This window comes from Bos grunniens, chromosome 21, assembly GCF_055505025.1.
Source record: "Bos grunniens cultivar Pamir isolate PY7600 chromosome 21, Bosgru_T2T1.0, whole genome shotgun sequence".
Classification (NCBI taxonomy): Eukaryota; Metazoa; Chordata; class Mammalia; order Artiodactyla; family Bovidae; genus Bos; species Bos grunniens.
In genome coordinates this window covers 39,762,296-39,788,738 of record NC_141185.1, presented here as the reverse complement: position 1 = coordinate 39,788,738, position 26,443 = coordinate 39,762,296, and the positions used below count along the sequence as shown (strand labels likewise).

General features: G+C 45.2%; 1 long non-coding RNA gene across 1 annotated transcript; it reads right to left on the bottom strand.

Moving 5' to 3' along the window:
• Window positions 1–22,729: 22,729 nt before the first annotated feature.
• LOC147349461 (uncharacterized) lies at window positions 22,730–26,108 on the bottom strand. Its single transcript, XR_015149837.1, has 2 exons — window positions 23,085–26,108; window positions 22,730–22,942 (listed from the first exon to the last, which is right to left on the bottom strand). It is a non-coding gene; the product is annotated as an uncharacterized LOC147349461 (long non-coding RNA).
• Window positions 26,109–26,443: the final 335 nt, after the last annotated feature.

The following is a 26,443-nucleotide window of genomic DNA, read 5'->3' as shown; positions in this document are numbered from 1 at the left end:
CTCCTAGCTCTTTGTAGACCCTCAGAATCTGTATCTGACAGTGAGGAACCACAGGACGTGGGAAACCCCAAACTTTGCATTTAAACAGATCTGGGTTCAAATTCTTCATCTTCTGCTTATGACCTGCGTGACCTTGGGCTAGGGCCCCACCTCTCTGAGCCTGCGTGTGTGCTAAGTCACTTCAGTCATGTCCAACTCTGTGCAACCCTATGGACTGCAACCTGCCAGGCTCCTCTAACCAAGGGATTCTCCAGGCAAGAATACTGGAGTGGGTTGCCACGCCTTTCTCCAAGGGATCTTCCCAACCCAGGCATCAAACCTCTCTGAGCCTGAGCTTTGTCATAGTGATGGGGGTCAGTAATCAATGCTTCTTGGAGTTGTGGGTAAGGAGGACTAGAAGACTGGGGAGACAGGGTGAGTCAGGGCTTTCTTGAGGCACTGCTGTATCTCTGATGATAATCTGGTACCTACCTCTCTGCCTCCCTCCTTCCCCTGGGGCCCGGTGAACACCACATTCCCTCCGCTGGTCCACACTAAGGCAGAAACAGAGGTTCCCAGAAACATCTGATCTAGAACATGTTGATGCAAAGGAGTGCACAGAACCAGTTGTTCCTCCTCCTGAAATTAGATAAGAAAAGAGAGGAGGTGGAGTGAGAGTTGAGGGGGTACACGGGAAGGGAGAAGCTAGAAGGATTCAGGACACGGTGTGCTGATGGGGGAGCCCCGACCCCATCAGATGCGGATGACCAGCCTTTGGGTCCTGGGCCCCTGTGAGCCTCCCTGAGCAGTGGGTCTCAGATCACACACCTCCCCCGCCCCAGCCAGGGCTGAGGCCTCAAAGGCCTTGTTCTGAGAAGCATACTGCAAGCAAAGTCTGCAAGCACACTGCACTCTGCCAGAACTGTCTCAGGCTTCTTTTATCAGAACAGAAGCCAAAGTCCTCACGCTGGGCCACGGGGCTCTCTGATCTGGCCCTGACCCCCTCTCTGAGCTCTCCTCCCACAACACCTCCCGCCTGCCTCGCTTCCCTTCCCTGCTGCCCGTGTTCTACCTCCTGCCACAGATTTTGGACAGGTTGTTCCCTCAGCCTGGGACACACTGTCCCCATGTATCATCCAACTCCCTCTTCATCCCTTCAGCATTCACTCAGATAATCACCTTCTCAGTGAGGCCTTCCCCAACCGCTGCAGCTAAACCCATACCCCCACCCAGCACCCTGCTCTCTTTCTGTTTATTTTTTCTCCATGCCTTCACCATCACCTCACTTCAGGATACTCTGTGCGTCAACATCTATCTGTCCACTAGGACACAGGCTCCTACAAGGTAGCAATTCCGTCTCTTTAGTTCCTTTCTTAAAAACAATGCCTAGTATTACTATCTATAAAATGGACAACTAATAAGAACCTCCTGCATAGCATGGGGAACTCTACTCAATACTCTCTAATCACCTATATGGGAATAGAATCTAAAAACGAGTGAATAAATGTACCCTGATCCACTTTGCTATGCACAGAAGCTAACGGGGCATTGTAAATTAGCTATTCTCCAATAAAAATTAACTGAAAAAAATAATCATACAACTGCTTAAAACTGCATTTCTAAAAAGAAGGCCTGTGATGGCATTTTGGAAAATAAAATGTAGCCTTTTCACTTCAAAAAAAGAAAACAAAACAGTGCCTGGTAGAGGGTAAGTGCTAAATAAATGTTGGTCAAGTGAATGACTTTTCAAAAAAAGTTTGGAATATAGTTGCTTTGCAATGTTGTGTGAGTTTCTGCTGTACAGCAAAGTGAATCAACTATATGTATATATGAACGTGAAAAGTGTTAGTTGCTCAGTCGTGTCTGACTCTTTGCAACCCCATGGACTGTAGCCTGCCAGGGTCCTCTGTCAATTTGCCTCTGTCAAATCCCTAGTCAATTGCCTTATTTGCAAATATTTTCTCCCATACTGAAGGTTGTCTTTTTGTCTTGCTTATGGTTTCTTTTGCTATGCAAAAGGTTGTAAGTTTAATTAGGCCCCATTTATTTATTTTTGTTTTCATTTTCACCATTCTATCAGTGGGCCAAAAAAGATCTTGCTGCAATTTATGTCAAAGAGCCTTCTACCTATGTTTTCCTTTAAGGGCTTCCCTGGTGGAGACCTGGGTTCAATACCTGGGTTGGAAAGATCCCCTGCAGAAGGGAACAGCTACCCACTCCAGTATTCTGGCCTGGAGAATTCCATGGAATGTGTAGTCCATGGGGTCACAAATAGTCAGACACGACTGAATGACTTTCACTTTCACTTTTCGAGAGTTTTATAGTGTTTAGCCTATTTAGTTCTTTAATCCATTTTGAGCTTATTTTGTGTATGGTGTTGGTGTTAGGGAGTGTTCTAATTTCATTCTTCTTCTTTTTTTTGCTCATCTGGGTCTTGGTTGCAGCACGCAGGGTCTAGTTTCCTGACCAGGGAATCTAACCCAGGCCCCCTGCTCTGGGCAGAGTCTTAACCACTGGACCACCAAGGAAGTCCCTCTAATTTTATTCTTTTACCTTTAATTCTCCAGTTTTCCCAGGACCATTCACTGAAGACTGTCTTTTCTCCATTGTATATTCCTGCCTCTTTATCATAGATTAGGTGACAGTAGATGCATGGGTTTATCTTTGGGCTTTCTACTCTGTTCCATTGATCTATATGTCTGTTTTTGTGCCAGTAACATACTGTCTTGATTACTGAAGCTTTATAGTATAGTTTGAAGTTTGGGAGCCGAATTCCTCCAGTTCTGTTTTTCTTTCTCAAAATTGCTTTGACTGTTCAGGGTCTTTTGGGTTTCCACACATACCGTAAAATCCTTTATCCTAATTCTATGAAGAGTGCTGTTGGTGATTTGATAGCAATTGCATTAAATCTGTAGATTGCTTTGGGAAGTATAGTTATTTTCACAATATTGATGCTTCTAATCCAAGAACACGGTATATCTCTCCATCTGTGTAGTCTTTGATTTCTTTCATCTGCATCTTATGGTTTTCTGAGTACAGGTCTTTTGCCTTCTTAGGTAAATTTACTCCTGGGTATTTATTCTTTTTGTTAAATGATAAATGGGATTGTCTTCTTAATTTCTCTTTCTGATCTTTTGTTGTTGGTGTATAAGAATGCAAGAGATTTATTTGTATTAATTTTGTATTCTGTGACTATCGGTAGCTTTCTGGTGGCATTTTTAGGATTTTTCTATATACAGGATCATGTCATCTGCAAACAGTGACAGTTCTACTTCTTTTCCAATTTGGATTCCTTTTATTCCCCTTTCTTCTCTGATTGCCATGGCCAGGAATGCCGAAACTCTGTTGAATAATAGTAGTGACAGTGGACTTTCTTCTTTTGTTACTTAGAAGAAATGCTTTCAATTTTTTACCATTGAGAATGATGCTCGTCATATATGACTTTATTATCCTGAGGTGGGTTCTCTCTATGCCCACTTTCTAGAGTTTTGTCTTTTTTTTTAAATCATAAATCAGTGCAGAATTTTGTCAAAAGCTTTTTCTGCATCTATTGAGATAGTTTTTATTCTCCAATTTGTTAATATGGTGTACCACATTGATTTGCACATATTAAAGAATCCTTGTATCTCTGGGATAAATCCCACTTGATCACGGTATATGATCATTTTCATATGTTGTTGGATTCTGTTTGTTAGTATTTTGTGTCTATGTTCATCAGTAATATTGGTCTATAATTTTCTCTTTTTGTGATATCTTTGTCTGGTTTTGGTATTAGGGTGATAGTGGCCTTGTAGAATGAGCTTGGAAATGTTCCTTCCTTCATAATTTTTGCAAGAGTTTGAGAAGGATGGATGTTAGTTCTTCTCTAAATGTTTGATAGAATTCATCTGTGAAGCCATCTGGTCCTGGACTTCTGTTTGTTGGAAGACTTTTTAATCACATATCCTGGAGAATGTTTCAACTACATTACTTGTGTTTGGTCTGTTCATATTATCTATTTATCCCTCGTTCAGTCTTGGAAGGTTGTACTTCTCTAAGAATTTGTCCATTTATTCCAGGTTGCCTATTTTCTTGGCATATAGTTGCCTGTAGTAATCTCTTAAGATCTTTTGTATTTCTGCAGTGTCAGTTGTAATTTCTCCTTTTTTATTTCTAATTTTATTGATTGCATCCTCTCCTTTTTTTCTTGATTAGTCTAGCTAAAATTTTATCAATTTTGTTCATCTTCTCAAAGAACCAGCTTCTAGTTTTATTAATCTTTGCTGTTGTTTTCTTTGTTCCTCTTTCATTTACTTCTGCTCTGCTTTTTGTGATTTCTTTCCTTCTACTAACTTTGAGTTTTGTTTGCTCTTATTTAGGTGTAAGGTTAGGTTGTTTATTTGAGATTTTTCCTGTTTTTTTCCTGAGGTAGAACTGTATTGATGTAAAATTACTTCTTAGAACTGCTTGTGCTGCACCCCATAAGTCTGGGGTCACCGTGCTTTCATTGTCATTGGTTTGGATGTATTATTTCCTCTTCAATTTCTTTAGTGATCTCTTGATTATTTACTACCTTATTGTTTAGTTTCTAGGCATTTGTGTGTTTTTTTGTTTTTTTTTTACAGTTTTCTTCCTATAATTGATTTCTAACCCCATAGCATTGTGGTCAAAAAAGATGCTTGATATGATTTCAGTTTTCTTAAATCTACTGAGGCTTGATTTGTGACCCAAGATGTGATCTATCCTGGAGAATATTCTATGTGCACTTGAGAAGAAAGTGTGTTCTGCTGCTTTCAGATGGAATTTCCTATACATATCCATTAAGTATACCTGGTCTAATGTGCCATTTAAAGCTCGTGTTTCCTTATTACTTTTCTGACTGGATGATCTGCCTATGGATATGAGTGGGGTTTTAAACTTCCTCGCCATTATTGTGTTACTGTCAATTTCCCCTTTAATGGTCATTAACATTTTCCTTATGGGTTGAGATGCTTCTATGTTGGGTGAACAAATATTTACAATTGTTATATCTTCTTCTTGGAATGATTCCTTGATCATTATGTAGTATCCTTCCTTGTCTCTTCTGACAGTCTTCATTTTAAAGTCTATGCTGTCTGATATGAGCATTGCTACTCCAGCTTCCTTTTGATCTCCATTTGCATGGAATATCTTTTTCCATCTCCTCACTTTCAGTCTATATGTGTCCCTAGGTCTGAAGTGGATCTCTTATAGACAACTTATATATGGTCTTATTTTGTATCCATTCAGCCAATCTGTGTCCTTTGGTTGGAGCATTTAATCCATTTACATTCAAGGTAGTTATTGATACGTATGACCCTGTTGGCTCTAGGTCAGTAATCACAGCATCGTGATTATCTGGGTCGTGAAAATCTTTTTTGTACAGTTCTTCTGTGTATTCTTGCCACCTCTTCTTAATATCTTCTGCTTCTGTTAGGTCCATACCATTTCTGTCCTTTATTGAGCCCATCTTTGCATGAAACATTCCCTTGGTATCTCTAGTTTTCTTGAAGAGATCTCTACTCTTTCCCATTCTGTTGTTTTCCTCTATTTCTTTGCACTGATCACTGAGGAAGGCTTTCTTATCTCTCCTTACTATTCTTTGGAACTCTGCATTCAAATGGGTATATCTTTCCTTTTCTCCTTTGCTTTTCGCTTCTCTTCTATTCACAGCTATTTGTAAGGCCTCCTCAGACAGCCATTTAGCGTTTTTGCATTTCTTTTTCTTGGGGATGGTCTTGATCACTGCCTCCTGTACAATGTCATGAACTTCTGTCCATAGTTCATCAGGCACTGTCTATCAGATCTAGTCCCTTAAATCTATTTCTCACTTCCACTGTATAATCATAAGGGATTTGATTTAGGCCATACCTGAATGGTCTAGTGGTTTTCCCCACTTTCTTCAATTTTAGTCTGAATTTGGCAATAAGGAGTTCATGATTTGAGCCACAGTCAGCTCCTGGTCTTGTTTTTGCTGACTCTATAGAGCTTCTCCATCTTTGGCTGCAAAGAATATAATCAGTCTGATTTCAGTGTTGACCATCTGGTGATGTCCATGTGTAGAGTCTTCTCTTGTGTTGTTGGAAGAGGGTGTTGCTATGACCAGTGCGTTTTCTTGGCAAAACTATATTAGCCTTTGCCCTGCTTCATTTTGTACTCCAAGGCCAAATTTGCCTGTTACCCCAGGTGTTTCTTGACTTCTGACTTTTGCATTCCAGTCCCCTATAGTGAAAAGGTCATCTTTTTGGGGTGTTAGTTCTAAAAGGTCTTGTAGGTCTTCATAGAACCATTCAACTTCAGCTTCTTCAGCATTACTGGTCAGGGCATAGACTTGGATTATCATGATATTGAATGGTTTGCCTTGGAAATGAACAGAGATCATTCTGTCATTTTTGAGATTGCATCCAAGTACTGCATTTTGGACTCTTGTTGACTATGATGGCTACTCCATTTCTTCTAAGGGATTCTTGACCACTGTAGTAGATATAATGGTTATCTGAGTTAAATTTACCCATCCCAGTCCATTTTACTTCGCTGTTTCCTAAAATGTTGATGTTCACTCTTGTCATCTCCTGTTTGACCACTTCCAATTTGCCCTGATTCATGGACCTAACATTCCAGGTTCCTCTACAATATTGCTCTTTACAGTATCGGACCTTGTTTCCATCACCAGTCACATCCACAACTGGGTGTTGTTTTTTCGGCTCCACCTCTTCACTCTTTCTGGAGTTATTTCTCCACTGATCTCCAGTAGCATATTGGGCACCTACCGACCTGGGGAGTTCATCTTTCAGTGTCCTAACTTTTTGCCTTTTCATACTGTTCATGGGGTTCTCAAGGCAAGAATACTGAAGTGGTTTGCCATTCCCTTCTCCAGGGGACCATGTTTTGTCAGACCTCTCCACCTTGACCCGCCCGTCTTGGGTGACACAGCATGGCTTACAGTTTTATGTGATTAGATTGGTTAGTTTTCTGTGATTGTGGTTTTCGGTCTGTCTGCCCTCTGATGGAGAGTGATAAGAGGCTTATGGAAGCTTCCTGATGGGAGAGACTGACTAAGGGGGAAACTGGGTCTTGTTCTGATGGGTGGGGCCATGCTCAGTAAATCTTTAATCCAATTTTCTGTTGATGGGTGGAGCTGTGTTCCCTTCCTGCTATTTACCTGGGGTGAAACTATGGTGGAGGTAATGAAGATAATGGTGACCTCCTTCAAAACATCCCATGCATGTACTGCTACACTCAGTGCCCCCAACCCTGCTGCAGGCCACCACCAATCCACGCCTCCACCAGAGACTCCTGGACACTCATGGGCAAGTCTGGGTCAGTCTCTTGTGGGGTCACTGCTCCTTTTTCCTGGGTCCTGGTGCGCACAAGGTTTGTTTGTGCCCTCCCAGAGTCTATTCCCCAGTCCTGTGTAAGTTCTGGCAGCTCTACGGTGGGGTTAATGGTGACCTCCTCCAAGAGAACGTATGCCATACCCAGGTCTGCTGCACCCAGAGCCCCTGTCCCTGTGGCAGTCCACTGCTGAGCCGTACCTCAATAGAAGATGCTCAGACACTGTTCTGTCTCAGTCTCTGTGGGGTCCCTGGATCCTGGTGTGCACAAGGTTTGTTTGAGCCCTCTTAGTGTCTCGGGCAGGAATGGGGTTTGTGTCTAAACACAAATTCGCCCCTCCTACTGTCTTGCTGGGGCTTCTCCTTTGCCCTTGGATGTGGAGTATCTCCTCTCGGCCACTCCAGTACTGCACAGCTGCTGCTCTCCACTCCAGTGCCACGCAGGATGTGAAAAATCCTGGAATGTGAAGTCAAGCGGGCCTTAGGAAGCATCACTATGAACAAAGCTAGTGGAGGTGATGGACTTCCAGTTGAGCTATTTCAAATCCTAAAAGATGATGCTGTGAAAGTGCCTCACTCAATATGCCAGCAAATTTGGAAAACTCAGCAGTGGCCACAGGACTGGAAAAGGTCAGTTTTCATTCCAATCCCTAAGAAAGACAATGCCAAAGAATGCTCAAACTACCACACAATTGCACTCATCTCACACGCTAGTAAAGTAATGCTCAAAATGCTCCAAATTCTCCAAGCCAGGCTTCTACGTGAACCGTGAACTACCAGATGCTCCAGCTGGTTTTAGAAAAGTCAGAGGAACCAGAGATCAAATTACCAACATCCACTGGATCATTGAAAAAGCAAGAGAGTTCCAGAAAACATCTATTTCTGCTTTATTGACTATGCCAAAGCCTTTGACTGTGTGGATCACAATAAACTGTGGAAAATTCTGAAAGAGATGGGAATACCAGACCACCTGATCTGCCTTTTGAGAAATTTGTATGTAGGTCAGGAAGGAACAGTTAGAACTGGACATGGAACAACAGACTGGTTCCAAATAGGAAAAGGAGTACGTCAGGGCTGTATATTGTCACCCTGCTTATTTAACTTATATGCAGAGTACATCATGAGAAACCCTGGGCTGGATGAAGCACAAGCTGGAATCAAGACTGCCAGGAGAAATATCAATAACCTCAGATATGCAGACGACACCACCCTTATGGCAGAAAGTGAAGAACTGAAGAGCCTCTTGATGAAAGTGAAAGAGGAGAGTGAAAAAGTTGGCTTAAACCTCAACATTCAGAAAACTAAGATCATGGCATCCAGTCCCATCACTTCATGGTAAACAGATGGGGAAACAGTGGAAACAATGGCAGACTTTATTTTGGGGGGCTCCAAAATCACTGCAAATGGTGATTGCAGCCATGAAATTAAAAGACGCTTACTCCTTGGAAGCAAAGTTATGACCAACCTAGACAGTATATTAAAAAGCAGAGACATTACTTTGCCAACAAAGGTCCGTCTGGTCAGGGGTATGATTTTTCCAGTGGTCATGTATGGATGTGAGAGTTGAACTATAAAGACAGCTGAGTGCCAAAGAATTGATGCTTTTGAACTGTGGTGTTGGAGAAGACTCTCGAGAGTCACTTGGACTTCAAGGAGATCCAACCAGTCCATCGTAAGGGAGATCAGTCCTGAGTGTTCATTGGAAGGACTGATGTTGAAGCTGAAACTCCAATATTTTGGCCACCTGATGCAAAGAACTGACTCATTTGAAAAGACCCTGATGCTGGGAAAGATTGAAGGCAGGAGGAGAAGGGGATGACAGAGGATGAGATGGTTGGATGTCATCACCAGCTCAATGGATATGAGTTTGGGTAAACTCTGGGATGTGGTGATGGACAGGGAGGCCTGGTGTGCTGCAGTCCATGGGTTGCAAAGAGTCAGACACGACTGAACGACTGAACTGAACTGATGTCCCTGTTACCATTTTCCTGATTGTTTTGGGTTTGTTTTTGTAGGTCTTTTTTCTTCTCTTGTGTTTCCTGCCTAGAGAAATTCCTTTATTATTTATTGTAAAGCTGGATTGGTGGTGCTGAATTCTGTTCAATTTTGCTTGTCTATAAAGCTTTTGATTTTTCCACTGAATTGGAATGAGATCCTTGCTGGGTAGAGTAATTTTGGTTTTAGGATTTTCCCTTTTATCACTTTAAATATATCCTGCCACTCCCTTCTGGACTACAGAGTTTCTGCTGAAAAGTCAGCTCATAACCTTATGGGATTCCATTATATGTTATTTGTTGCTTTCCCTTGCTGCTTTTAATATTTTTTCTTTATATTTAATTTTTATTAATTTACTTAATATGTGCCTGGTATGTTTCTTCTTGGGTTTATTTTATATGAGACTCTGCACTTCATCAACTTGGGTGGCTATTTCCTTTCCCATGTTTGGGAAGTTTTCAATTATAATCTCTTCAAATATTTTCTCAGATTCTTTCTCTTTCTTCTTCTAGGACCCCTATCATTTGAATGTTGGTACATTTAATGTTGTCTCAGAGGTTTCTGAGACTGTCTTCATTTTTTTTTTTTTTTCATTTTTTTTCCTTTATGCTGTTCCACAGCAGTTATTTCTACCATTCGATCTTCCAGCGCACTTACCCACTCTGTCTCAGTTTTTCTGCTGTTAATTCCTTCTAGTATATATTTTTTATTTTAGTTATGGTGTTGTTCATCACTATTTGTTTGTTCTTTACTTCTTCTAGGTCCCTATGAAACACTATTTTCTCAGCCCATACTCTTCATTCTATTTCTAAGATTTTGGATCATCTTTACTTTTATTTCTCTGAATTCTTTTTCAGGTAGGTTGCTTATTTCCTCTTTGTTTACTTGGCCTAGTAAGTTTTTACTTTACTTCTTCATCTGTGACATATTTTTCTGTTGTTTCATTTTTTGTCGATGGATGGGGCTGTTTTCCTGTCTTGCTGATTGCTAGGTCTGAGGCGTCCAGCACTGGATCTTGGAGGCAGCTGGGTGGAACCTGGTCTTGGTGCTGAGATGAGGACCTTCAGGAGAGCTCACACTGATTACTATTCCTTGGGGTCTGAAGTTCTCTGGTGGTCCAGTGGCTTGGACTTGGCACTATCATGGGGGCTCGGGCCTGACCCCTGCCCTGGGAACCAAGACCCTCCAAGTCATGGGTTTTTGCAGTGTGGCAAAAAACAAACAAAAACAAAACCTCCCCAAACAAACAAAGCCCAAAACAAATGATAAAAATAAAACAGAACAAAAAATAAAAACAGACACACAAACAAAAAAGAAAGCAAACAGACAGATACAATCCTAGACAAATAGCAAAAGCAAATCCAAGCAACCAAAAAACAAACCAACAAGCAAAAAAAAGGAAAGCAAAAACAAGTAACCCAAAGAAACATGAGCTCCCAAATCAAAACCAGTAACTAACCTAAACAGAAAACAAAAGTTAAAAAACTGAAAGAAAAGCTAAGAGGACAAAAGACAAAAAAAAAAAAAAAAGACATGAAAATGACAAGAACAAAAATAAAAAGTAAAATAAATAAAAGCAAGATTAAACAACACAAAAATATCAAATGGACAGATAACAACAGAAAACAAAAACAGACAACATGCAGAAAAGAGCAGAATAACAGAATAAAAGATAAAATAAAAGTAGAAAAATAAAAATATATTAGAAAAAAAGGAAACATCAAAGCAAAACACAACAGCAAAAAAAAAAAAAACAAGAAAACAAAAGAAAATAAAAAATAAGATGTTGTATATATAAGAAAATTGAAAGTTCCCTGATGCCTCCGCTATTGGTGTCCTTATCCCCATGGAGGGCTGCATCTAACCCCTGCCTGCCTAGGAGGCCCTCCGAGACCTTGAGGTAGGTGCCTGGACCCACTGTGTCTGCCCCACCTCTGCAAGTGTTCCATCCTGAAGCACACATGCCCACACAGGCCAGCTGGGGCACAGGCTTCCACAAGCTGGAGGAGGCTTGTGGCGGGGGGTGTGGGGGTGGCAGATCAACTGAATGACTTCTGACCTGTGAGTATAGATATGGACTCTAACCATTACAACATAATCAACAGTTCTTGGGTGATTAACAGTTCTTCTCCAGGTAAAAGGGCCCCTCCATGTAACCAGTGGGATGACTGAGACAATGATTAAACCTGAAGATGTGCTGTTTGATTGAGACAAAAAAAAAAAAGAAGGGTGATTAGGGACACCAAGAGAAACAACTTGCAGAAATGAATGGTGGTGCAACAACAAACGTGAAACACTTGGAAACAATTAAGTGGAAGAAGACAGAGTTGATACGTGGGTTGGGCTGCGTCCTGCAGGTCTGCAAGACGGGTAGTTGCCCAGCCTTGAGACTGAAGAAAGCCTGAAGATTGTGGCAGAGACATCAATGGTCTATTAGGCAAGGGATCCTATATGTCTCAAAGAGTCCTGGGACAACTTCACTCTGTGGGCAGCACCTGGCAAGCAGGAAGTGGCAGCCATCTTTGTTACACTGGGGAGAAGAGGCTACCATTTATAGGGGGAACAGACATCAGCTGGGCTCATTAGTTACCAGGGACTAAGTAAGGCCTATAATTAGAGGATTGGATAGTCACGTGAATGAAGCAGGAACGAGTCTAGCAGGGGATGTACAGAAAGCAAGAGAACAGCCATCTTGAATGGCCTGAGCATACAGTGTTCTCAGTGCTGGCACGCTGCTTCTTGAGAAACCTAGGCTCTGGAACACCTGGTTACAGATGGAAACATCATTGCACTTTGCTGCTGGGCTCAGCAGAGGAGGAGAAGTACTGTCATAGCAAAGCAATTGCTGTGCTTGCTATTAATAGTTTTTGAATTTGAGAATCAAAACCAGTTTTCCAATCAATCTCTTAGCCCTTTCATGATTTTTCCTACATCTGCATGCCTTGGGTGTTTACCATCATTTAATATTTTTCTTCGCCTTAACTCAGTTTTAACATTTAGGAATCGACTCTAGCTTCATCCTAAGCAATTAGATTTGTGAAAACACATACTGAAGGACTCATTATATACATGCATACATAATGCATATTAAAATAAATACAAAACCATTTTGTAAAGTATTTGTCCATGTACCACCGTGCTCACAATGCAGGGAGCACAGTTTCGATTATTTATACTATTTGATATATAGGATATATATAATATTATATGTACATATATAATATTTGATCATAGGATACTTTTGGAAACTGCTATAGAAAAGCTTGGAAATTTGAATTTTGTTTTCATTAAAGAATGTAAATGTTATTCATCTGAACAAAGTCAGAGTTAAGGGCCAGTTGACAGAAGTCACAGGATAGATGGGAGTAGGGTTCTCTCAGACTTTCATCTTACACTGAGGGTTTTGAGATACTGTGCCAAGTGGATGGAACAAGAGATAGATAAGATGCTGTTTAGAGCTACAGAAATGAATAGTAGAACCAAAAATTGAAGTGATCAAGCACTGGAAGGAAGTGCGGAGGGGAGCTAAGTATATGAGTGCAATCATTGTTCACAGGTGTCCTTTGCGGTAACAAATCACAGTCTAGAGAGATAAGCACATGCTTGAAACCAGTAGAGCCCTCGCAAGAGATAGGTTATAGATAAACATAGAAATGAGTGAGTGAGTGTCACTGTCATGTTCAACTTTTTGCGACACCATGGACTGTAGTCTGCCAGGCTCCTCTGTCCATGTAATTCTCCAGGCAAGAATACTGAAGTGAGTTCCCATTCCCTTCTCCAGGGGATCTTTCCAACCCAGGGATCAAACTCAGGTCTTCTGCATTGCAAGCTGATTCTTTACCATCCGAACCACCAGGAAGCCCTAAACCTAGAAATCTTTATAGGTAAGCAACAAGGATTTACTGTATAGTACAGGGTTATTTCAGAGAAGGCGATGGCACCCCACTCCAGTACTCTTGCCCGGAAAATCCCATGGACGGAGGAGCCTGGTAGGCTGCGGTCCATGAGGTCGAGAAGAGTCGGACACGACTGAGCGACTTCATTTTCACTTTTCACTTTCATGCATTGGAGAAGGAAATGGCAACCCACTCCAGTGTTCTTGCCTGGAGAATCCCAGGGACGGCAGAGCCTGGTGGGCTGCTGTCTCTATTTTGTATTTATAGCTATATTTAATAACTTGTAATAACATATAATGGAAAAGAATCTGAAAAAGAATTATATATAACTGAATCATTATGCTGTATACCTCAAAGAACTAACACAACATTGTAAATCAACTACAATTCAACTTTTTAAAAAGCTTAAAAAAAATTTAAAGAAACAGCTAAAAAAAAAGAATAAAAACAGTTTTAAAAAACCCCAAATGGTTTGTCTCTGCTAATCCCATGCCTCTAACTTGTTTCTCCTCACTCCCAATCTCCTTTGGCAAACATAAATTTGTTTGTGAGTCTGTTACCATTTTGTGTATACATTCATTTGTATTATTTTTTAGATTCCACATATGAGAGATATCATACAGTATCTGCTGCTGCTGCTAAGTCGCTTCAGTCGTGTCTGACTCTGTGCGACCCCTTAGACAGCAGCCCACCAGGCTCCCCCGTCCCTGGGATTCTCCAGGCAAGAACACTGGAGTGGGTTGCCATTTCCTTCTCCAGTGCATGAAAGTGAAAAGTGAAAGTGAAGTCGCTCAAGTCCTGCCCGACCCTCAGCGACCCCATGGACTGCAGCCTACCAGGCTCCTCCATCCACAGGATTTTCCAGGCAGGAGTACTGGAGTGGGGTGCCACTGCCTTAATCAACATACTTCAATAAAAATAAATGAATGAATTCCCTGGTGGCTCAGATGGTAAAGTGTCTGCCTACAATGTGGGAGAATCGGGTTTGATCGGGTGGGGATGATCCTCTGGAGAAGGAAATGGCACCTCACTCCAGTACTCTTGCCTGGGAAATCTCACGGGAGGAGCCTGGTAAGACACCTCCCACACCCAACCTGCCAGGTGCCTCTGGGCTTGGGCAGGGGGAGCATGGTGTATATTTTCTGTATCAGTTCCTCTGGGCTACTTTTTTGTTACCATGTATATGTGTCACATCGGAGAAGGCAATGGCACCCCACTCCAGTACTCTTGCCTGGAAAATCCCATGGATGGAGGAGCCTGGTACGCTGTAGTACATGGGGTCGCTAAGAGTCGGACACAACTGAGCAACTTCCCTTTCACTTTTCATTTTCATGCACTGGAGAAGGAAATGGCAACCCACTCCAGTGTTCTTGCCTGGAGAATCCCAGGGACGGGGGAGCCTGGTGGGCTGCCGTCTATGGGGTCGCACAGAGTCGGAAATGACTGAAGCTACTTAGCAGCAGCAGCAGCAGCATATGTATTACATATGTAATTTTTTTTTTTTTGAAATGCTGCATCCTGGCCCCAGGGCTTGGAAGGGCAGGAGCACTTTGGGCCTCTGCTGACCCCTGCTGGCCACAGTGCCTCCCACCTCTTTTCTCAAGATACATGGATCTTGCCACCCCCACCCCCACCCCCACCCCCACCCACAGAAACTGTCTTCCTCCATCCCCCACGGGATACCTGTGTCAGCCGCCGCAGTGTGCCCTGGACATCGGGCCCCAAGGCCTCAGCTGTGAGACCCCTGCACACCGAAGAGCGCTGTGGCCCCGGGCTGCAGCCGTGTCCTCTTGTGGGGGTCCCTGTCTGTGATGAATAGGGGTGGGGGGGGGGCGGTGGCGGTGGTGGGTGCGGTGCAGAGTTCGGTCCTGGAATCAGAGCTGAGTTTTCTCCAGCTGCAGATAGAAGACAGGGATTTCTGAGGTTCAGTCTCCTCTCCAGGGACTCAGCTTCTCAGAGACTCAGGCCACCAGGGTAGAAGTTTGCTGAGAGCAGGGGCAGAGGAAGATGGGAGCACAGACGACTCTACAGATAACTAGTGGGGGAAGACTGTAAAGGGTGACGGGGCCACCTAGGACCAAGTCCTTTGTTGGAAGAAGTTAGGGCAGAAAGGAAGGAAGGGAGCAGACCTAGACGCCTGCCCCACGTCTGCAGAGGACACACTTTCTCCCCTTACCCTGATCTTCCCTCACCTAGAGAGGCCTGGATGGTGGGCCGCGTGACCCTCACGCTCAGGGTCTGGATGGGACAGGCCGAGTTTGAGCACACTGGCTTCTGGATTAGCTATGTGACCCAGGCCGAGTCACCTTACCACTCAGAGTCTCAGTCTGCTCATCTGTAAAATGGGGACTCTTGGTTGCCAGGGGCCAGAAACCCTAAATGAAACCAGCTGAAGCAAAAAGGACAGCAAAATGACCCATACAATCCAAGACAAGGCTAACAATTGAACACGGGAGGGTGCAGGTGCCGGCTGGGACCCGGATCCGGTCTGTCACGTGGATGGCTGGCCCTCACCTCTCCCGTCCTTTCTCCTTCCTGGGCACCACACTCCTCACTCTGCATGGGCTCCTTCTTGTGGACACACAGGAGAAAGTTTGCAGTGAGTCCCTTCCCTTCCTCCCCTCAACGAAGTGTTCCCAGGAGCAGAGCACAGGGCCTGTCCAGATGTCCTCCACAATGTAGCAAAGAGCTGTGTTCTCCTGTGGGATGGTGTCCAGCTCAGAAATGCCCTTACTATCTTGTATTTGCTTTCCTCCCTTTTCTTCCTTCCTTCTTTCCCCTCTCCTTACTTTTGTGCCCTACGATGCACTCCCAGCAAAGCCGTAGAGCATAAGCTTTGCCTTAGGCTCTGTTCTCTAGGGAACATGGGGATGCTTACAAGCTGTGTGACTCAGGCACATTACTTAACCTCTCTGTGCTTCAGTGTGAATGCACACCAAGTAACTTCAGTTGTGTCCGACTCTTTGTGACCCTCCAAGCCTGCATAAGCCTCCAGGCTTCTCTGTCCATGGAATTCTTCAGGCAAGAATACAGGAGTGGGTTGCCACGCCCTCCTCCAGGGGACCTTCCCTATCCAGGGATCAAATCCAGGTATTTTACGTTTCCTAGCATTGGCAGGCAGATTCTTTACCACTAGTGCCACCTGGGAAGCCCATGGTTCAGTGTTCTTATCTGTAAAATGGAGTCACAATAATTCCTAACTCTTAGGGTCATACTGAGTTAGTACACAGAAAGCACCTACAACAGAGTGGAAGCTTTCAGTAAGAACGAATGTTTATTTTTTTGTTACCCTAAAGCCCGGGGAAACTCTGTAACTTGGGATGGAGGCAGGCCATCATAAGAAAAACAGAGGTTTGGACAGCTTTCTTCAGGGTCTCTCATCAGTTACAACCTCAGGGCTGAGGGTGCTCGTTGCTGCCTGGGCTGGTGCCCCTGAGGGTGGGAGAGTGGGCCGCGATGGGCAAGGGGCTGAGAGCTAGCATGACTTGATTTCAGCCTGTGCGACCCTGGACACGGCCGTCGCGTCTCAGAACGTCCGTTTCCTCACCTGACAGTGACTATAACTTATACACAGCTGTTTCTGAGGCTCCTCCCCTGGGCAGGAGCCAAGGGTGCTCCAAAAGTTCAACCCAGAAACCCAGTGAGCACTCAGGTGAGGTCCGTAACTTCAGACCTGAAAGGCCAGGGGTCGACGTCTTCCAGCCTTCTGCCTCCATTTTGCAGATGAGGAAATTGAGGTCCAGAGAGGAGAAATAACCTGGCTGACATAAGGGAGAGGGGCTGTGGCGCTGGACAGGGACAGAGGGGTGCCCTTGGGGGAGGGGCACACAGGTCCTCCTCTCTGAGCCCGAATGCTGGCCTGGGAAGACCCTCTTCTGGGACACACCCCAACATCAGGGAGCTGGCAGTGGGGTCTCCTCTGAGCTTGGGACATCGCCAGCGTCTGCCTGGGCTGGCTGTGTCTGTGACCTCCCCAGGGGATGGCCAGGAGTGGGAACAACAGACAAGCGGCCAAGGCCTCAGCATCCTGGCGAGCGGCCTGGGCAGCCAGGAGTCAGGCCCAGGCAGGCTGGGACAGTCGGCGCTGCTCCCCAGGAGGGCTGAACACCCGAGCGTGGAGAATCTGCTCCCGGCTCAGACCCAGTGTCCTGCTTAACGACAAACCTCCAAGGCCAGGCTGTGGGGGGTGAAGAGCCCTTTGTGGAGGATGAAGAGTCTTTGACTGAGCCAGGGAAGTCCCCTCTCCTGTCAGGGTTAGGGTGACCCTTTTCTCTCCCAGGACCTGCTCCTTGATGTCCAGAGGGCCCGAGCTGTGCCCAGAGAAGTTCACAGTCAGGTGTGAGTGATGGCTCTCTAATGATGCTGGGAGCTCCAGCCTTCTGAAACAAGGTGCTGTGTGTACCCAGAGCCATGCCAAGCATCCTCATCCAAGGGTTACGCATGCCTCATGACAGCCCTGCCCGGAGGCATTATTACCCGTCCTCCAGGGGTGGAGGGGTAACCTCTGAGGGGTGGAACATGTCGAGGCCCCACAGCTAGCTCTCACGGACGTGGGATCAGAACCCAGGCAGTGTGGCCTTCAATCCAGGCCTTGGTCTCCAGTGCTGAGGGCCAGCCGGGCTGTGGTGGGATCCCAGAGGAGGCCTCTGCGGCCACAGCATGGTGAGCAGGTGCGGTGACCCAGGAACGGGGTCTTCCCTGCTTGTTCTCTGGAAGCCCAGAGGCACTCACAGTGCAGGGCCCAGTCTCAGGTGAGTGAATGGGGCCTCTTTTCTGTAATGTTGCCCAAGTGTCTAGAAAATGATTTTTTTTTTCTTTTCCCAAATAGGAATCTGGTCACCCCAATAGACCACTCTTGCCCTGGTAGAATTTTCAGAGCTCTTTTCTTTATGGGGGTCTTTCTGAGTCAGAGCCCTGACAAACCTTGGCTCTCCCCCCTGCCACCAAGTAGGCCTGGAGCAAACAGCCCCCAACCCTGGCTGAGCGGAAACAGCCTTGATCAGCCTTCTGTGGACCCCTAGTCACAAAAAAGCTATCTCAACCCCAGGGACCCTCTCAGCACCTATAAACCGACTTCTCTTGGGCTTTGCCACTGTTTGAAAGAACATTCGCACTGCAGGGCCTGGGAGGCCAGAGAAGGTGATATAAAACGGCAGACAGACGGAGAGGGCCCAGGAAGAGAAGCCAGCTGGCCCCTTGCCTCGCTTCACTCCAAGCTTCCCACACTCACCTTCTCTGGGAAGCTTTCCAGATACCCCTACATTCTCCAGCTTTCTTTGATACATTTCATAGAGACACCCGTCTGCCACTCACAGCTAAACTGCCACTTCTGCTCAGCCTGGGGCCATAGAAGCCTACTTCTTTCTCCTGCTGGCTCCAAGGCTCTGATCACACACTCAGCTGGATAATGGCAAATAAATGCGGCCACGCATCCATCCCTCCATCCCTCTCATGCAGATCAGCCAGCATTTGTGACTGTGCCAGGGGGCCCCTTGGGGTCACAGGGATGAGTAACACTGGTCTACTTATGAGTTACAGCCTTGCACACCAGTAACAATGGAAATAGGACTTCCTTTTTTCCTTTTAAATAATGCAAGTTTTTTTTAAAATTAATTTTTATTATATTTTGGCTGCACTGTGCAGTATGCGGGATCTTCATTCCCCAACCAGGGAATGAACCCACATCCCCTGCAGTGCAAGTGCAGAGTCTTAACCACTGGACAGCCAGGGAAGTCCCCAGGACTATTTTTTAAATCAAGTTTTTACTACATACCAGGCTCTGTGCTGAAGCATCTTATGTACATTGTCTCATTTAACCCTTATACAATCTAATAAAAGCACCACTATTATTCATTAAATTTTTTTCTAAATTATAGATGTTATAGATGAAGAAACACTAAAACACACAGACGTTAACTTGCCTGAGGTCACACAGGCAGCAAATGAGAGAGCCAGGCTTTGAACCTGAGCAATGCCACCTGTCAGAGCCATCGCCCGTGTGTGACCCAGGAGAGGAGGCCACTCTCATCTGGGGGATCAGGAATGGCTTACTGGGAAGCTGAATTTTCAGTGGGGGCTTGAAGGAGAGACTGGATGAGAGGCACTGGGCTTTGGGGTGTGAGAATTCTAGGAACACAAGTGTGGGGGGTAGAAAAGTGTCACGTGTGGAGAGTGACCAAGGAGGGGCGTGTGGGCCAGGAGAAGAGGGTGTGGGTGTGGCCTGACCAGAAGGAAATGCAAGTGCATAGGTCTGCGGCCCTGACTGGCAGGCTAAGGGTTTGGGGCTTGTGGCTGGCAGTATCATGGCTGTTGAAGATGTCCATGTCCTAATACCCCAAATCTGAAAATATGTTACATGTTAAAGGCACTTTGCAGATGTGAGTAAGTGAAGGGTTTTGTGACAGGAAGTTTATCCTGGATTATGCAGGAAAGCCCACTCTAATCACAAGGGTCCTTATAAGAGGGAGACAGGAAGGCCAGAATGAGAGGAGGGGATGTGATGATGGAAGAAGACGGAGAGAGATTTGAAGACGCTGTGCTGCTGCCTTTGAAGATGGAGGAGTGGGTCATGAGCCAATGCAGGCGGTTTCTAGAAACTGGAAAAGATGAAGAAATGGATCCTTCCCCTAGAGCCTCTAGGAGGATGCAGTCCTGCCAATATCTCGATTTAGTTCAGCAAAACCGGAGGTTTCTGACCTCCATAACTGGAAGAGAATAAATACCTGTTGTTTGAAGCCACTCAATCTGTGGCAATTTGTTACAGCAGCTGTAGCAGACAGACACAGAGTGAGGCCAAGCACAGCACAGGTCACAGGACTTTCAGCAGCATCACCCCACTGTCATTTTAGAAAGCTGGATCCAATTCCACAAAAGTTTATGAGCACCTCCCACATACCATGATGAGCCGCAGGGAGATAATGGCAAGAGGAACTCTGCAGTCCCTGCCCTGGGAGGAGCTACAGTTGCTCCATATCAGGGTAGAGGCTGGTGTAAGATGAGCTGCAGTTATCACTAACTGGCAGGCTGAACTGGTTCCCGACTGGCAATTGCAGGGCCTTTGTTTAAAAGGAGTTATCTGAAGAGCTCTGAGGAGAGCACTTCTCAGCAGATGTGCCATACCCAGCCAGGGGGTTGGGGGTGTGAGAATTCTAGGAACAAAGGTGTGAGAGATAGAAAAGGTACGGCTGCATCGCAGCAGATTTGTGCCCAAGTCTCCACAGTGCAGCCTGAGGGTCTCATGGGCAACGGGGGACGTGTGTGGGCAAGGCCCACAGGGGATTTCTCAAAGCAACAAGTAGGAGTCTCTATTGTGTGTGTGTGGCGGGGGGGGGGGGCGGCAGCGGGGTGGGGGCGATGTGCAGGGGGAAGGCAAGAGGAGCAAGCCACCCCCAGCCCACTAGCAATTTCACTCCTAGGGGTGTACCTAACACAAGTATGAACATACATGCACCAAAACTTATACACCAGAATGCTCATGGCAGTACGGCAATGACCTCTGGTGCCCCAAATGTCCATCAATAGTAGAGCAGATGGCTACTATGGTAGAATGGACCACACACTGGATGGCAGTGAGAATGAATAAACTCCTGTTAAACCAGCAACACTGATAATTCTCACCAACTTAAAATTGAGCAAAAGAAGCAAGGCACAGAAGAATACCTATTACCTGGCTCTGTTGATACAGGGCTTACAAAGAGGCAAAACGGATCTGTTTCAGAAGTCTAAATAGTGGTTCGTTCCCCTGGGGGTTGGGGGAGTGGGAGTGCATTGTGATTGAGAGGCACCACAGGGTGCTTCTGGAGAGCTGGCAATGTTCCAATTCTAGACAGGGGTAAAAAAACAAGTGCTCACTTTGTGATAATTCACTGGACTGCACACCTGGGACTTTTGTATTTTCTATTGGTATATTATGGGGTTTCCCAGGTGCTCACAGTGGTAAAGAATCTGCTTGCCAAGCAGGAGATGGGAGTTCAATCCCTGGGTTGGGAAGATCTTCTGGAGAAGGAAATGGCAACCCACTCCAGTATTCTTGCCTGGGAAATCCCATGGACAGAGGAGCCTGGTAGGCTACAGTCCATGGGTTTGCAAAGAGTCAGACACGACTGAGCAATAAATAGCAGCAGCAGGGATGTATTATATTGCAATGAGAAGTTTGTTTTTTAGATTATTCATGAGCATACTATAGTAATTAGGGTATTTTGGTGGCTGGGAATTACAAGGCTCAGGTTCTAGACTTCGCCTTCCTGAACGAAGATGGTGTGTGAGCCTGCAGGCTATGGCCTCCTTTCAGGTCTCAGCTCCTTATTTCAAAATTAGAAATGTATGTGAATTATATAATTTTTCCAGAAACTCAGCAAAATGCTTGAACTATGGTTAACCTGACTCCTTATTAAAAAAAAGAAAGAAAAGAGTCTAAGATTTGGTCAGAGCTGGAGCTGTTTTTCTGCTCCCTTGTTACAGTCGTCATGTGAAGATTTGGCTCTGTTACTTACGGCCCAGCTATCTGACCTTGGCCACAGAAGCAGGGGTGAGGTGGCCTGGAAAGAACATGGTGGGCTCTGGGATCATTTAGTCTGGGTTAGAGTTCTGGCAGTGTTCCTGTCTTAGTTGTGTGTGAGCTTGGACAAGCTACTGAAACTCTCTGAGTCTCAGTTTCCTCACTGGTGAAATGAAGTGAGTGTCCCCTCTCTTCTGGGCAGGTACAAAGGTTAAGTAAAAAGTGCCCAGGGACTTCCCTGGTGGTCCGGTGGTTAGGACCACGCTTCCACTGCATGGGACACGAGTTCAATCCCTGGTTGGGGAACTAAAATTCCATATGCCCTATAGTACAGCCAAAAAAAAAAGTACCCAGCCCTTAGTAGGCGTATCTGCTTTTCCTGTACCCCATGAAGTCCCTGGGTTAGCTAGGTGTCCTGCTGGGACCAGGCCAAAGAAGATGTCTATCTGACCATTCAGACACTTTGCTGATCCAAACTAAACAAAGCATATGTAAAATGGACAGGGAGCCATGAGCCCTCCTTTATGGGTGGTGCAGAGACTGTGTCCTGGGGTCCTTCTACCCAGGGACCTGCCCATGAGGCCTTCGGAGGCTGGGGCTTGGACAGGGATCAGAGCAGAGGGAGGGGCACAGGCCAGTGTCCTGGGGCCTGCGTTTGTGGACTTCCCAGTGCCTCGTAGATGTGCTAACCACAGGTGCCAGGAGGTCCAGCCTTTCACAATGTGTTCAGCTCTGGGCCCTGCTCTGAGTGGCTGTTGACAAACAGAACTCTGAGGAAGGGTCCTGCGGGGCAGGGAAGGATCTTGACATATGAGGGACAGCCAAAGGAACTGCTGGGGTGGGGGCAGCGTAGCTCAGGGGAGACTCTAGAGCCTAGGGTCATGACTTTTGCTAATCCAATGGGCTCTCTGAAGTTCCTGGCCAGATACGTTTTATCAGTCAGAGTTTTTGATGGCAGGCAACAGAAATTGGCTCTGGTGGTCTCTATCAGTTAGGATATAGTTAGCTGCTGTATTAGGAAAATCCCCAAATTTCAGTCGTCTTACATAGCATAGATTTACTTATTGTACATATAAAGCCTCAAATGGCTGTTCCTGAGAGGTATGGGTATGTGTGTCGGGGGCAGGGGCGGGGGGCGGCGGGGAGGGGAACTCTGCTTCATACAGCAGTATAGATGTCCAGGCCTAAGGTAGCTCCACCATTCCACACGTGGCTTCCGAGGAGGTCAGCGGTCAATAAGCAGCCTGCAGACAGAGAAAGAGAGTAGGGGATTACACAGGAGGATTTTGTGGGCCTGAAGTTGTGTCTGTACCTTCCCTTCACTTTCCATTAGCCAGGAATCAGTAATGTTGCCCCACTCAACAGGAAGGCTATAGACGGACTTACAGAACTGACAGGATGGAGGGCCCCAGCCTTGAGAAGGAGGTTTTTCAAGATGCTCCAGGGAGCAAAGAAGCAGGGAGCAATAGATTTGCTGACTACTTCACAGCCAGGCAGGCTGGCCACTGTCACCCCTACCACGGCTGCCAAGAATTGCCTCCAGTCCTCCCTTGGCTCCTGGGATCACTGCATAGAAACAAAAGGGATAGAAAAGAAAATCCACTCCTCAATTTGGAGGTGTTTTGCCCTCAGGGGATCTCACTCCATTATTTTCTGGGTCCTTGATCCACCCCAGTAAATTTTGAAACAATAAGTACGTAAAAAGTTGCTCAGCATTTTTGGTTCTCAGGGAAATGAAGATTAAAACCGTGATGTATGACTACACATTCACCAAAAAGGATTAAAGTTAAAAACATTGACAAAACTTAGTGCTGCCAAAGACACAGGCAACTGGAACTCATACACTTTGCTGGTGGGCATATATAACGGGGGTTGCTGTTGTTTACTCACTCAGTCGTGTACAACTCTTTGCAACCCCATGGACTGTATAGCCCACCAGGCTCCTTTGTCCAAAGGATTTCCCAGGCAAGAATATTGGAGTGGATTGCCATTTTCTTCTCCAAGGGAATCTTCCCAACCCAGGAACTGAACCCTTGTCTCCTGCATTGGCAGAATTCTTTACTGCTGAGACAACAGAGAAGCCCCACAAAGGAGTAACTAGGAAAAACTGTTTAGCAATTAAACATACACCTATGCTATGATCGAGTAAGCCCACTCCTGGGTATTTGCTGATCAGAAATGAAGTCATGTGCATGCGTGTGTGCGCGCTAAGTCACTTCAGTCATGTCTGACTCTTGGTGACGCTATGGATGGTAGCCTGCCACGCTCCTCTGTCCACAAGGATTCTCCAGGCAAGAATACTGGAGCGCTTAGTGAAAGTGAAAAAGGCATGCAATTTGTACAGTAAGGGATTTTAAGAGAGACGACATTCACATAAATTTTACTACAGTGTTTTGTGGCCATTCCCTCCTCCAGGGAATCTTCGCGACCCAGGGATTGAACCTGAGTCTGTGTCTCCTGCAGTGGCAGTTGGCTTCTTTTAACACTAGCGCCACCTGCGAGGTCCTGAAATGAAGACATATGTTTAAACAAAGATTTGTACAGCAGCTGTATTCATGACAGACTACAACAGGAAACAGTGCAAAAGTCCATCATCAGAATAATGGATAAACAAACTGTGTTCTATCCGAACAACAGAATACTTCTCATCAATGCAGATGAACTACTGATACATATATAGCCATGGATAAATCTCAAAGAAATATACAATGAGCAAAAGTAACCAGACCAAAAAATATACATACTATATGGCCCCATGGATGTGGAGTTCAACAGTAAGCCGACTCAATCTGCGGTGACAGCTCAGGATCCAGTGGTTGCCTCTTACCTGCAGGTATGTTCGTTCTAAGATCCCCAGTGGATGCCTGAGACCATAGACAATACTGAGCCACACATATACTATTTTTTCCCATGCATATATAACTGTGATACTTTAATTTATAAACTAGGCACATGAAGAGATTGATAAAAGTAATAATAAAATACAATTAAGGTGAGCATTTCCATAGTGTAGTAGTTATCGTTTGTCTCACAAGCAAAATGTCCCCAGTTTGAAACTGGATGGAAACATGTTTAAGGCTTCCTCAGTGGTTCAGACGGTAAAGAATCCACCTGCCGTGCACGAGACCTGGGTTTGATCCCTGGGTCAGGAAGATCCCCTGGAGAAGGAAATGGCTACAATACACTATAGTAAAATTTTTGTGAACGTCCTCTCTCTCTCAAAATTCCTTATTGTACAAATTTCATGCCTTTTCCACCTGCACCAAGACTTGTCATGTACTGTGGCCATTAAGTCTTTTTTTTTCTTTTTTTATAATTATTTTAAAAGGATATTATTATTATTAATACATTATTTTATTTTATTGACCATGCTGCAATGCATGTGGGATCTTAGTTCCCAGATGAGGGATCAAAGCTGTGCCCCTTGCAGTGGGAGCTCAGAGCCTTAACCACTGGACCACCAGGGAAATCTCAGCCATAACTCTTGCAGTGTGAGGGGTGATGGCAAATCTAGCTCAAATTTCTTTTTCCTTCTTCACAATTTCACTGACAGAAGATTCATTCTTACCTTAGATCTTAGCAACCTCAGCATACAATTTTTTTTTCTTTCCTGATTGAGACCTTTACCTTTTCCCTTTCAGGAGGCACTTTATGGCTTCTCTTTGGTGTTATCTTAATTGTCAGCATCACTATACTTTGGCCACCTGTTCCAAAGAGCTGACTCATTGGAAAAGACCCTGATGCTGGGTAAGATTGAGGGCAGGAGAAGGGGACGACAGAGGATGAGATGGTTGGGTGGCATCACCGACTCGATGGACATGAGTTTGGGTAAACTCTGGGAGTTGGTGATGGACAGGGAGGCCTGGTTTGCTGCGGTTCATGGGGTCGCAGAGTCAGACATGACTGAGTGACTGAACTGAACTCTTGGGCTTTGAGGCCATTAAGTAAAATAGGGGTTACCTATACACAAGCATTGCGACACTATGGCAATTGATCTGATAACAGACATGGTTACTAAGTGACTAGCTGGTGGGATACACAGGATGGTGTGAGAATTCATTATGCTACTCAAAATGGCATGCACTTTAAAATTTTTGAGTTATTTTTGGAATTTTTGGACATTAAATAATTGACCATAGGTTAACTGAAATGGTGGAAAGTGAAACCATGGGTAAAGCGTGACTACTGTAATGAGGAAACCTTCTAGGGCGATGAAAATTTTCTCTCTCCATCTGGGTGGTGGTCACACGGTATACACGTGTAAAGTCACTGATCAGTCGACTGTGAATTTTACTATGTATAATGTATATTTTAATGAAGTACACAAAACTCTTAATATGATAAATTTTGGCCTTTTGGGGGGTTACGGTGGTCCCTCTCAGGTTAACAGGGGGATTTTCTGAGCTCTGCCCCCTGGCTCTGGGTGTGCAGCGGGATGTGCTTCTTGTGAATGCTGCGAGTGGGACGTGGACCCAAGTTTGGGACACCCGTCACCTGGCCTCATGGCACTTTCTCTCTCCACTGCACAGCAACAGAGGTTTCTGCAGAGATTCAGCCTCTCCTGGCCCTTGCTGGCAAACAATATGCCTTGCTGCTGGTTAAACTTCCATTTCTTTGATGAGCGGTGAGGCTGAACTTCTGAAGGATGGTTACTGGCCATTTTCGTTTTTTTGTTCAGAGCCTCATGTTTTCTAGGGCCCTCTTCCACAAACCACTTGTCAGCTAACCAGAAAAGAAAAATATAT